Source organism: Gadus chalcogrammus, chromosome 20, assembly GCF_026213295.1.
Source record: "Gadus chalcogrammus isolate NIFS_2021 chromosome 20, NIFS_Gcha_1.0, whole genome shotgun sequence".
NCBI lineage: Eukaryota > Metazoa > Chordata > Actinopteri > Gadiformes > Gadidae > Gadus > Gadus chalcogrammus.
In genome coordinates this window covers 6,469,410-6,481,275 of record NC_079431.1, presented here as the reverse complement: position 1 = coordinate 6,481,275, position 11,866 = coordinate 6,469,410, and the positions used below count along the sequence as shown (strand labels likewise).

At 45.4% G+C, this 11,866-nt stretch overlaps 1 long non-coding RNA gene across 1 annotated transcript; it reads right to left on the bottom strand.

Moving 5' to 3' along the window:
• Positions 1-9,187: 9,187 nt before the first annotated feature.
• On the bottom strand, positions 9,188-10,703 carry LOC130373516 (uncharacterized). The gene is made up of 3 exons (XR_008893526.1): positions 10,558-10,703; positions 9,998-10,133; positions 9,188-9,226 (listed from the first exon to the last, which is right to left on the bottom strand). It is a non-coding gene; the product is annotated as an uncharacterized LOC130373516 (long non-coding RNA).
• Positions 10,704-11,866: the final 1,163 nt, after the last annotated feature.

The following is an 11,866-nucleotide window of genomic DNA, read 5'->3' as shown; positions in this document are numbered from 1 at the left end:
TCCTTCCTAGAAAGGATGCATTCTGGGAATTTCTCTCTCTCTCTCCAACGATGAAATCACAACATGGAGCTACCTGTCCTGACTGTGACTCAAACAAGAGAAGTGCCTTGTGTATGAATGATTCGTTTGTAAGAACAAGTTGATGTAAATGTTCATTTACCTCAAATGTTTACAAAAATGTTACTAAATAAACTTTTTTTGTACCATATGGGTGTTTGTCACAGTTCCTTTATAACAACAGTGCCCTGGTGGCAGAGGTAACTATTGCAATTAGATAGTATTATTATGGGAACTTGTACGAGGAAAGCTGTCTTACCTACTTCGTTAACAAGTTCCGAGAGACAAACACTTCCTTTTAGTTCCTTACAGTTTAATATTATACGGTAGTTATGATACGCCTCATTTTGCAAGAATATTCATGCATCTAAAGGCAACATGGCTGATAACCCAGTGGTGAGGGAGCGAGAATAATGTTGTGCGTTGTATTTCTACCACAGTGCTTCCCAAGGTCTCAGTGAGGTTCCTCAGAAGGAAGTATCAGCCTTGGGCTCCATCCCAAATCGTTTTCCTACATCTTCCTTCCCATTCACTCCATCTTTGAGGAGACGAGCCGTAGCAGTTAGTGGTCAAGTGGGAGGAAAGCCGCATTCTGGAAATGAGACAGCTGAGCTGCTTTAGCGCCATTTAAGGCAACATCGACTGTCTACATCTGACTGTCGATCACATCATTCCGACCTGCTTTATGGCTAATGATGTAGTTGACAAACTTGCAAGGAACTTCTTGTGTTGGATAAATTGCTGTATCCTTTGGTCTCAAGCTGCTTCTGCAGTCGTAGTAGTAAGTATTGCAGCACAACGGCGATTGAGGACGTCATCCAGAGTTTTAGGAAGCAGGAAGAATCGCTGTAGATGGACTATTTGAGCGCAGCCTTCGATTTTCCATCATTGATAGTGACTTTTTACATGAAAATGAATGTCAGTGCCCTACTGACAAATAAAGTAGCATTGCATCGTAATACAGTGATGTTGGAAGTTGGAATCTAAAAGATAAATTACAAAATGGTGATTTGGAAATATATAAACTTGAGTTCATCATGTCAAGTTTAGCTAAACCCGTAATAGTCCATAATATGGCTGGTTATATCATGTTTTCTGAGTCCTCGTGGGTTTAGTTTGTTGCGTTGTTTTGTCCTGTTTGCGTCACGGCCCGCGCTGTCATCGGGTTTCCCACCTCACCCCTCTTTGTACTATCTCTGACCTCTGACCCCAGCACCCAGAACCCATCCCTCCTTGGCCTCCACATTCCAACAGAATGTGGAATTCAGATGTGGGAATGTGACGTCGGGCAGCCTGAGAGGAATGAGGGGGGTCGGCTGGATTCACTTCATACGAGCACCCTGATACAATAAGCTTAGTTAAGATGGAGGTGTCAGAATCACACTTCAGGGGTAAACATCCGTCATAGAGCGGCTTCACGTTGTCCCTCCAACCCGCCAACGATTAGCAACCGAAACAATTAACAAATGAAAAGCTAATTGGCTGGCCGTCAATAAATTAAAACATATAGCATGCAGGCCGCTACGGGATTAACATGTGAAAAATATTTTGATATGAAATCACGAAATCAAACAAACAAAAAACATGAAAACAGACTTCCAATCGGAAGGCAGTTGGATATCAGCATATCTAATGACCAAAGATCTATGAACTACAGATCTACTGGTCAATGATCTTTACTCCAAGTCTATTGACTATAGCTCTATGGACAACAGCTCTATTGACCATAGGTCTATGGACCTCTTCCACTACAGACCGGGACGGCCGCTTGGCCCCCTATGGACTGAGGAAGCAGCCACTCAAACGCCGTTTTACTCCCTGGACACCAGAGACTCGTAGCTCAGCACACACACACAGCTAACTCCTAGCTTGTTGGACCCCCAACAACACCAGACTAGCCCTGAAATAGTCGAACAACAAAGGGCCGTCTGTGACGCGGCTACACGCAGAGACTCCTAAAGAGCGTTACTCTGAGACGGCCTTTCCGCCGTGTCCTACACACGGCGCTATTTATAGCCCATAATCACCTCACAACTTCGCACCTAGACCCCCCCCCCACCGACCCCCGCAGCTCATTGTGTATTTCAGGACGCTGATACATTCGTCTGTCGAAGGCTTGACCGCTGCTTACCGCCAGATATTCCTCTCTTTCTGACCGCCTCGTTCGTCGGAGGAAGTTTCAATTGTTGTGGAATTTCCTAGCAAGGTGTGAAGCTAACACGTGTTATAAATACAAAGTTGAAAAGAGTATGTAAACCTTCACTAAATACTTGACTGAATGTAAAATACCCTTCATTAGTAATGTAGTATATTCTATTGTTAGTTGTACATACTTCAGTACTATATCTGGTCTATTGTGTGGACTTTCATGAGGACAAGGCGCAGCTTTCTGTTACGCTACTAAACATCCCTCATATGTGCTGAATGTTATCAAAATCAAAGTATTGCTGTTGAAATTTGGATTTAATTTGAACATAATTAGATGACATAATGGATGTAATGTAATCATTACAATTTCTAGGTATATTTCTGAATGTGGATGTTAAGAAGTATGGAGGCATATCAGATAATGTTATTGTAATACTACACTCATATGATAGTTGGTTTCCCTGCAGGTCAGTGTAGTCCTGTGGTTCAACTTTTTCCAGTTGAGAGTCATGAAGAGTGATAGAGAGAGGAACAGAGAGCGATAGGACGAGAGAAAGAGAGTAGGTTTATTGTATGAGCACATTGCATCAGCTCAGCAGTGACCCCTACAGACGCGGTTGGAGGCTGCAGGCTCTCAGTCTGTTACAGTAAACCTGTGGTGTCAGCACAATGAGAGTAGAGCAGAGAATAAATAATGTACTTTTTCTCTGTAACTCATCTTAAACAATGAAGTCAATCTCTCAATGAAGGCTAAGAAAGTGATTATTTACCATGTAATTAATCGCATATATCTAATTTAACAGTTTGATCCCATTTTGTCCCTTTAATAGTGATGATGCAATGTCCTACTGTATTACTGTGAAAAAATATGAGGGGTTATTCAAATAACCACAAATACCTGATTTAGCAGGGCTTGACCTTGGCGTGACCCCCCCCCCCCCCCCCCCCCCCCACAATCAGTCAATGAAGGCTGTCTGAGAAAGTGATTATGCATGTAATTAATCACGTATCCTATTTAACTAAAGAGTTTGATCCCATTGCTGTCACTTTAAAGGTAATGATGCAATTTCATACTGTTATACTGTCAATTTAACAGTAATACAGTAGGAAATTAACAATTTAAGCGGCTATTCAATTAACCACAAATACCTGATTTAACAAGGCATGACCCCTGTCATGGACACATGTCACATCTACGGTGATAATTGTTATTTCTTGAAATCACAAAGTTCAAGCAATGGCTACCAAGTTTAATATTTGGTGAGGACGTAACTAAGTAATCAAGATTGGCAGGGGTATGTTCAGGGAGGCTAGGGTGGCACATTACCCCCTCCCACTAATTTGAGTGGTCACACCAAGTGCCACCCCAACTGAATCTGAATCTGGAAGTTGATAGGATACAGTTATGTTAAGCTAGTAGGCTAGCGATGGTTTGGTTTAGGGTAAGGAATGGGATCATAATCAGAATAGCATTTATCACATCTCATTGTACACAAGAGTCAATTATTAGGCTTGGTTCCTCAACAGCCATACACTCAACATAGCAGCAACAATACAAGATAAAGTAAATAAGATAGTCAAAATAAAAGATGTACAAATAAGAATGCCGACTCAGGAGTCCTGATGTTTGATTAACTTTCATCTTAAGCCATCCATGTTAAGCAACAGAGAGAAGGAGAGGCAAGCTAGTGTATGCTTGTGTGCAGGAGAGTCTCAGACAAATCACTAATGGAGCACTTTGTTGAACCGACTAAGTCCACATTGTCCGTTACCTTAACCCGTCATCCTGTTCCCTTGCGCTCCATGACTTGGTTCCTACTTCCCTTGATGGCAACAACACAGGGAGAGAGGAATATATAATACTCTCGTACCTTCATCTTAGATACATGAAGCTAATTTGTAGCTTGCAGGTCCTTACAGTTGCAAAGGTTTATGCGGATGTTCTAGCCAGACATATTGTTCCACTTTAACGGACAGGTTCTGCAGAGAAAAGTGAACAGAACAATCACAAACCAACAACTTCCTGGTATAGCTCAGGTCAAAGGTCATGGTTTTGCCTTTCAAGTGAGGCGACCGGGAGGACCCCCCACCCACCCCTCTCTCTCTCTTTTTCTCTGATACCCTATAGCTCTTCAGATAAGGTCTGGCTTTCCTAAATTTAACCCTAATCCCCTTAACCCCCCCTCCAAAAACAACCCACCATTCCAGTTAAGGTCAAGGTCAAACACACAACACCCACACACACACACACAACACCACACACACACACACACACACAACACACACACACACACCACAACATCAAGCTAGCCCAACATGCATGGTGGACATGGGCCCACCTGCTGTACATACAGGAAGTGAACTACAAATGAGACAGGAAGGGAACTACACACAACAGGAAATGAACTACACATGAAACAGCGGGAGATGACATGAGAAGTGAAACATATCCAGAATAATGTAACACGTGGATGGTGAAGATATGAAAACATGTGTGAGTATGTTGAACCTCTAACATAATATCAGGTGATGTGTGAACCTTCGCACACCCTCATCTCCCCTCCCTTCGTCGGTCCAGAGGGGGAGGGGGGGGTGGGGGGTGGGTGGGGCATGTGTCAAAGCACGCAACATGAGAAATGCGGTTGTCATCCATTCCCTACTCGGCTTGAGCTGTAAACCCCCCCCCCTCCCCCCCCCTCCCTCACCCCAGCCGCCTTCTGTCCCACTCCCCCCCCCCCCCTCCTTTTGTTTATTCATTAAGCGGCGACATTAGTTCATATCATGTGATGGGCGGCGGGGAATCCGGGTTCGCGCCGCGTAATCGCACCCCCTTAGAGGGCCCCGGGGCTGGGCCGGGCACGGCGCACGTGTGCTGAGACCAGCGCTCCTTATCCCCACGACACCAGCAGGGATTCACCGCTAACAAAAAGACTAGCAGGCCTGAAGAATGGTACGGACCAGTCAAGAGAGAGAGAGAGAGAGGGAGAGAGAGAGAGAGAGAGAGAGAGAGAGGGAGAGAGAAAGAGGGAGACAGAGAGAGAGAGGGAGAGAGAGAGAAAGAGGGACAGAGGGAGAGAGAGCGTGTGTATCAGAGTACGTGTGTGTGTGAGAGGGAGTTAGAAAGAGAGAGGGTGCGTGAGGGGTTTCTGTGAGTTTGTGTGTGTGTGTGTCTGTTTGTGTGACAGTATGAAAGAGCAAAAAGTGTATAGGTGTGTGTGTGTGTGTGTGTGCATGCATACTTGTATAGCCATGTGAGAGTATTTGTGTGGGAAAAATGTGTGTGAGAGCATGTGTGTGTGTTTGTGTGCGAGCGTCCGTGTTGGTGTGTGTATATGAATGTGTATATGCGTGTGTGTGTCCAGAGCTAGAGGCTGTAAATCAATGGGACAAGTTATTGGAGTCTGGCCAACACACGGAGGACAGAAAGGAAAGAGCTTGCCTCTTCAAAAAAACCACACAACCCTCCCGGACCCCTTCAACCCCCTCTCCCCCCACCCATACCTCCACTCTGTGACCCCCTTCGGACCACTGTCTCCTCTCAGCCTGGTACTGGGGCTTCCTTAAGGAGATAGTGAGCAGTCTCCTAACCCCTGTTACACACTTGGTGGTGTGTATGTGTGTGTTTCTGTGTGTGTGTTTGTTTGTGTGAACATGTGTGTGCGTGTGTGTGTTTGAACGTCCTCATCAGTCAGAGATGGGTCCTTTTCAGCTGTGGTCCTGATGCTGAGGATCAGTGGGTGTGCATGTTTATCGTCTTGGTAACGGGGATGGTCACAGGGATGACCTCAGCGGCCAGGGGAGAGGGGGGTTGCCGGTGTGAATACCGTGCATGTAGCGACACCCTTTGGGCAAAGGGACACATTGTTTATGTTCCAAATAGAAGCTCTTCTTAATGGTCGACTACTTCCCAGGTTGGTTTGTTAAAAACGTTGTGATGATAAAAACCCTCCGTCTGCTTGAGGATGAAAAACAAAGGCAATTTATAAAAAAAGACTGATATTCTGATCACTGAATCTATCCTGCATGAGTAAAAAGTACAGTGGAATGTTCAGCACTGCAGTTATTGATGATGCAGGCTTTTTTCAGATCATCGCTATGCCAACAGACACCGGATATGCGAGTCTATTGTACGATATGATACAAAATAAGCTTATCAAATTGATAACACTACAATTAGATAATTATACAACCATCATGCCACTATTTGAGAGATGAATGAAAGGAAAATTAAATATAAAGCAAAGTGTTTTTAAATGTTACTGCTTTAATCAATATTAGGGACTAACATCGGGTAACAGCCCCCCCTCGTGTATCAGCCTTGGACGGGCTGAAATTGGAGCCATATGACATCATCCCTTGGTGCCATCAGGTCATTACTGATGTCACTGAACCTACCTGGAACCATGGTCATCTTATACATGGGATGCTTGTTCGATCACGTCAAAGGAAACGGGATACCAGGCAGGGCAGGATTGTGCAACTCTGGTGAAAACTGACCAGCCAATAAATCAGTTGGACCAAATTAAGTTATGTATTATATTCAAATTAGTTGTGTGGTGTTTGAGTAAAGGTGAGTTAGGCCATGGTTTAAAGCATCGTCATTTTTGCTTTAAAGTCTACATTATCATTGTAACTGCTTGCAATGACTGGTCTGTTTTTAAAATACATTTTATTCCTAATTCCCCAAACCATTTCATGTGAAGTATTTGTCCCAATGGAGCCTTGAAGACTCTTCCAAAGGGATTTTGGAAAGGGAAAACTAACTCGCTTGAAGATGTTTCAGGTGGAAGACTTTTTCCAGACAGAATGTTTCTCTGCTCGAGTTTAATAGTTTAATTCCCTTTAACACCAGCACATCGCACACATTTCCAATCTTAAAAGTCCCATCACGGCTCCCTACCGAAGCTATTTAAGGAGCTGACAGGGTTTTGCAACATATTGCATTCATTTGTTACGACTGAACAAACCACAAGGAGAAAACAGTTCAGGTAAGAAATGAAGCATTTTATTTAACGTTTTGGCAGACCAGCCCACACAGCATCAGACTTAAGACACCAACACTCCTCAGTATTTACAGGTAGGCACATTCACATAGGCATCGCAGGAAGAACCCTCCAACTCTCACCCCTACTAGCAGAAAGATCGGGAGCCTGGTCAGCCATCTTGCAGCCACCCAGATGAAGGTAGGAGGGAACCCCTCTGATAGGCTAGATCCTGAACCAAGGGCTATACCTCACACACGTGTTTTCCTGTAACGTTACAATGGGAAATGAAATACAGTATATATGTGGGCTAACTATTAGCGAGCTCTTTAATGAGTGAATTATAATCAGATCAAACAATGGACAGAATGGTTCTGTGAGTAACCATGGTAACTGCAGAACAGAAGCGCTCTAAAAGAGGAAGTTGATGTGTTTGAAGACTGTTGCAAGCGGAACCAGAGGAAGATCAATGTCAAACAAAATCCTTTATCATAAAATACATCTCCACTTCATTATTAAACAAGGCTCGACTTCTTTGAACATACCCTCAAAATAAAACTCTGAACTTCATTATTTTAACAAGCAGGTGCCATACCCTTTTTTTTTTAAACAGAAATATCCAAATAAAAAAAGGAACAAAGATTGTTTTTGGAGGTTGAAGTTTACATGAGTGACACACCAGTTGATAAAGGAGAGAAACTCAAATCAAAATCAGTTCTCTAGACAGTCCCGCAGCATGCTGCGTTGCCGGGGCAACACTCCTCATCTAATACAGCATCCTATTGGGAGCAAAGCACTCTGGGAGAGTTGGGAGGGGGTGGTGAGACATGACACCAACACACTGCGCTCTCAACGGGGCACAAATGTGCGCTCTGTACACGCAAAATAATAACTACACAAAATGAAAAACACACACTTAGGCATGTTTTTAGGCTTTTTGGGAGGATAGTCTTCAAGCTTCGTTTGGGTTCATTTAACGCCGCACCGTCGTTGAGGAATTGTGGAATATATATTACACACACACACGCTTCACAGCAGCCTTAGTAAGAACTTAATGCTACATGGTCCTAATCTTTCTAACAACACACAGCAGAGCGGCTAGCTCTGCCAGCCAAACAGGGGAGACTTATGACAGGAAGTCCTTAATATCTGGCTAGGGCGACCGGAGTCATGGGGTGCAGCTGACCTGAGATCCGGGTTAATGGTTAAAGGGGTTGAACAAGTGACGTTGTGGTGGTGGTGATAGTGATAAGCAGGAGGGGATATTGCTGACCGGTTGTCATTTCTGTTAGCGTTGGGCGCAGACGACAGGTTTTACGCCTCATTTAGGCCGATATCAAACACTGAAACCCCTGTTTACAATGCAGATGTACTACGGACACACGTATGCACGCCGTTAGTGGGTGTGCTGCTAGGCGTTGAAGGTATAGGAACAGGCCAGGGAGAGGAAAGGGAGGTAGGCGTCTTCTCTTGCTGCCTCCACCAGAGCAGCCGTCTTGGAGAGAGTGCACCTGTTGAAGGAAGGTTGAGCTCTGGGCGCCCTACAGACACAAGGCTGTGGGTGTCGCTTTCAGTCCTAGAAAAACAGGGGACCCAGAAAGGATCTCAGTGCGGCGCCTCGTCCCCACACTTCCCGCCATTTTACTATTCTGAGCAGAGGAACACAAGATGTGGCTTGGGTGGGTTCCCCCCCAGAAAGGAAGATGACAGCGAGTACCACACAACCTCTTCCTCTTAGACAGTCCTCATGTTCCTCAACAGGACGATGGTTTGGAGAGGGAGGGGCTTGGCGCAGTGTCCCCTGGGTGAAGAGGTCAGACTGTAGGGTCCGGGGCTGTCATTTCCTCCTCCTCCTCTTCCGCCAGTAGGGGGTGCCGTTGTTTGTCTGAGTAGACCTCCCGCACTACGAGGACACGGGTAAGTAGGGACACCAAAGCGCTCTGTTCCAGGGGCTCCGAGCTGAACCACAGGGGGTCTTCGGTGCCAGCGCCGAACTGGCCACGTAGAACCCGCTCGAGCTGTCCCGTAACGACGACGGACTGGGGGGGGGGGGGGGGGAAGAAGAGGGAGAGCGAGATGGGAGGAGGAAGACAATTTAGGTACAGTTAGTAATAGTGGTGCAACGGTTCACGGGTTACCCGTGATCCGTACGGATCAACCCTCACGGTTCGGGACTAAAGTGATCCGTGGATCGGCTGATAAAAAAAAATGTGTGCGTTCACGTGATCAGCGCATGTTTAGAGGACAATTCCGGTATTAACATCATCAAGTATCGTAGCAAAATACAGTTTATGTTTTGTTTTATTTGGCGTTCCGTAAATCCCATTGAAACGGAAATCGGAACCGGACATGTTTACGTTTGGTTGTAGTCTTTTCGCTCGGTTCTCCGTATCAACAGTAGGGCTAGAACCGAGCGAAAAGACTACAACCAGTCCCTACAACCAGCTGTGATCCGTTGCACCCCTAGTGAGTAACCATCAACTGAGAACATCTCTTTTGTGCATATGACAATAAACACTTTGAATCTTGAATCTGTCCTGTAAGTAGCATTAGTTGAGTTTGAGGATGTGAACGGCAGTTTGTCTTCAACACAGTATGGTGACCGTTCTCATCTAGAATAAACCCAGCTACAGAGATATGGGGTGACCCTACGGCACATTTCCGATCTGTTGGCACTAATGAGGGTTTCAGTATAAATCTCAATAAAAACAAGGCATAACCCCATCCCTTCAGATTCCGACTCTCAACAAAGGACGGCTGGGACCTAGAATGTTGAGGCCCTAATCGTGACTGTCGAGCACCTCACCCACCATTTGGTTCTGTAGAGTTCATAGAGGCGTCGCTCGCGTTCGAGGTGAGACGGACTCCGAGGGGCGGAGCTTCCTGACGCCTCATCGAGGTCGTCGGCGTCTTCATCCTCTGCCTGGCGCTTCCTCTTCCTGCAGCCTGAGGTCAGAATTACAAAGATGTCATTAGCCCCCTCGAAAACCTGACTCGTTTTGTTAGGTCATTACATTAAGATTTCGCCTTCATCCCAAGCGACTTACAAGTTTGTCTAAACATAGTATCAGAATCCAACCCCCCCCCCCCCCCCCCCCGTCATCTGTTCAAGGGCCAACCACCGTCATATTGAAAGATTGCTAAATTAATATATCATCAATGTCCTCATATATCAGTAAAGTCCAATCACATGATATCAGAATGTGAACAGCAATATGGAGTAATCATAGGACTTCAGCACAGATGCGTGATGTATACACAGACATCTTAAACCCAAACACACTGAACATCGAGTCCTTATGGCCAAACACAGTAAACATCAAGTCCTTTGGCTGTGCGTGTTAAGGGTAGCACCTCCAGCTAAACTGACCGGGTAGTTCCTGAGAGAGGGCGGGCACGCGGATGCAGACGGCGGTCTCCTTGGTAAGAGGAAGCTGGTCGTCGGGGCCGTAGACATCGGTGAATGCGAGACGGAGGTGCTGGTCCACGGAGCGGAAGCCCAGGTGTTTGGTGTTCAGGAAGACCAGGAGAGGAGCAGGGAGGTCGGGCTGTGCTCCCCCAGCTGCCGGCTCCGCCACAGAGAGTCCTCCTCCACACGACCCCACGCAGAGCCTACAGGGCACACGGGAGGTCAGATCCTCTGGACCCAGACTCGCAACGCTCCTCTATCCTGGAGAGAGCGGCCCTTATGAGCTTGCCTTACGAGGCCCTTACTCTTATGCAGCAGATATCTAGAACTGAACTTCCAGAACAGCTGGGGTCTGCCCCAACACTTACACCTTTAAACAGGGTTCATAACGTTTGTTAAACTATCGCCAGGTGAAGCTGCTTTAAATTCCATTCTGGGTTAATTTGTATTAAATGTGATTCCTGCTTCAAAAGCCCCAACTGAGCTTGCCTTACTAGTCCTGAAATGAGATATGACTGTGCCAGGGTACACATAAACAGTCGATACATCCATTATCAATGTCCTCATATTCCAGGTAAGTCCAATCACATGATATCAGAATGTGAACAGCAATATGGAGTATAATCATAGGACCTCAGAACAGATGAGCAGAGAATAGTACAAAGTGAATGTCAGTTCAGTAGTATCTGTACCAATAAGTCCTCCAGTAATCTGCTCTAAATGGCTGTTTATTTTATGCTAAATGGCATATCAGTTTTAAATTCTCCACATGTAGTAAATGTACAGCTTGCAGAAGTGGGTGTTATCAAGTCTGAGTGTCATATGGTCTGGACTGGAGTCAGTTCAATGCGTTGTCTCACCATCAGGAAGGAGACTGGGCTGCCAGCCCGTCAAGATCCGGTCCAACTCCTCTCCAAACCGCCGGTAGCATGGGTCTCCAAACAGGTCGTCATTACGTCCTTTAGCATTCAGATGCTACACATATAAAAACAATTCCACAATGATGAATAGTTGAACAAAAAACGTTGAACACAGATTTGGTACTGTTGATCAACCCACTCCATTGGACAATTCCTCATATTTAAATCGCTCATCAGTTATTCAGGATGTGAACAGCAATATATTATAATCACAGATTGTCACAGGTGAAATGCACCGTATGGAGTGGATCGATAAAAAGGTTGAACACTTTAGTCGTTCGGTTCATTCAGTACACGTGCTCTTTAGAAAATTTGCATTGCAAAAAACAAGTTAAGAACCGTCCTACAAT